The following is a 2,317-nucleotide window of genomic DNA, read 5'->3' as shown; positions in this document are numbered from 1 at the left end:
ACAGTGAACATGTGGGCAGCCAGGGTGATAACATGTGCCTGAGTCAAATCTGCAGACAGCCCAAGGCGCAGACGGGCACGGCACCAGCTGTGCTAAGCACCTCATCGATTCAGATTCTGTCTGGCTCTCCTCTGGTATGACTAGGATCTAGTTACAGGTCGTTTGCATGCCGGGCTTCCTCTGCTCTTAGGGGGAGAGACCTAGCCCAGGAAACAGCCCGGGCTTGGCCATCAAGCTTCTTCTGGTGAACCCCGCTAGTTTTCCAGGGGTGCCTGAGAAGTCAGGATTCTCCTTCTTCCTCCCCACACATAATTTTAAAAAATCGAAGTCTTCCCTTAAGCCTTAAACCCAAATTATCCCTTCTTAATTCAAGCAATAATTCAGTTTAACTGGTAAAACGCCTGCTTTGAACACAGTTCTCTTTTCCAGAATGATCTCTCCTGGAATCAAACTGGCAACAGAAGCTCTGTAGTTGGGGTTGGCGGCTCAGGAGGCAGGGAAGGTTCCTTACTGGGGGTGAGGGTGTGGGGGAGGGCTGGAACTATTTGAACAAGGAGGTGGAGGATGGCCGCACAGCTCAAAGAATGGAAACAATGTCACTGACTGGCCCAAGGAGAACTTAGGTGTGAACTGTGTATCATTCCAGCCATAACCAAAATAGATTACTAAAAAGAAGCAAACGTCGTCCCCCCAACTTGCCCCCCATCTCTTCCTTTGTTCTGCTCCTCTTGATGTTCCTGAGACACCTTCGAGGGCCATGGGCAACTTCTCCTGAACCTTTCACTCAGTCACCTGTCGTCCGCGAAACATGCTTTGGGTTGACTCACTCTGGTTCTGGTTTCCATGGAAGAGTCCATTGTGTAATGCCTGCCATCTTAACAGCTTGCAAGCAGCCACCCAAGCTGCAGCCAACAGAGCAACAGAGGAAGGCCCATCAGATCCACGAGAAGGATGGGGGATGTGTGGCTGATCGCCTCCACGGACCACTGTCTCTGTGGTCACGAGACCAGAAGACTGGATGGCACATGGCTACCGTGATTGAACATGCTGATAGGAGAGGAGAAACATGAACAACAGAATTTCAAATTGCCACCGACTATAGACTTTCTGGAGTCATGGAGGTTGAATGAATCCCTGAAACTATTTTCCTGACATAAATCCTTAAGCCTTATACCAAAAAGTGTTTTTTTTCCCCCAAATGCCTGCCTTGAGTATTAAGCTTTTCAAAGATCTATTTATTTTGGATCAAACTGTCAGAAACAACTTGAAAGATCAGATAGGAACCCGACCACGAAAAGAAACCAAACTTGACCATTGGGTCTCCGAGGAGAAGGGGAGGGAGCTGCTGTAGCGGGGCATTGACTTTATGTCAACGGTGGTGGAATCATTGTAAAAGGATACCCTGTTCCCCAGAAAATAAGACAGTATTGTATATTAATTTTTGCTCCCAAAGATGCACTGGGTCTTATTTTCAGGGGATGTCTTAGTTTTCCATGAAAAAGAATACGGTACACACTTATTGTTTATTGTTTTATTAAAAGAGACCTCGCACTTCCCGTCTGCTCCGGCTGTGCTGCGGCAAACAGTGAGATGCGTGGCGCCGCTACGGTCTAGAGTCCAGAGTTATGGTAGTTTGGGGGAGCCTTATTTTCAGGGGCCTTATTTTCAGGGGGATGCCTTATATTTCAGCAAGAGTCAAAACTGTAAATAGGTCTTATTTTCGGGGGATGCCTTACTTTTGGAGAAACAGGGTAGAATTAGTGGCTGGACAGCATGAAGAGTATAATCGAGGCCACTGAATTATACACGTGGAATTAGAAAAAAAATTCATTGGGTCACGAGGCTCCAGATGTCCCCTTCAGGAGCTACAGCCTGGTTTCTGTACCTTGGGGGGATGGCCGGGAGAGAGAAGTCGAGACTCAGCGTGATGACATCTCTATCCGGAACCTTCCAGGGCAAAGGAAGTAACAAGGTTCAGGAGAGGTTCTAGATGAACACAGGTGTGTGGAGCTGGCGCTAGGAGGTCCTCGGGGAAGCAACGTGCCCTGGGAAAGTGAGTTGCTGCCAGGTCTGTTCCCCTCACAAAAGTCAAAGGACACATTTTGGGGGGGGGGAGCTCAAAGACAGCTCCTTTGGTGTCTCCTCGCCACTCTCTTGCTCTTTCACAACGCACAAATCACATAGTTGTGAGCGCGTACACATACCCCCCCCCCCCACACGCACACAACAACAAGAAGGCAGGGCGTCCTAACAGTCTGTCCAGGCTGCTCTGGTTTATTTCGGGCCGGCTTCACTCCCCAGGCTGCAACAATACGCA

The sequence above is a fragment of the Tenrec ecaudatus genome, chromosome 16 (genome assembly GCF_050624435.1).
Source record: "Tenrec ecaudatus isolate mTenEca1 chromosome 16, mTenEca1.hap1, whole genome shotgun sequence".
Classification (NCBI taxonomy): Eukaryota; Metazoa; Chordata; class Mammalia; order Afrosoricida; family Tenrecidae; genus Tenrec; species Tenrec ecaudatus.
This window is presented reverse-complemented; position numbering follows the sequence as displayed.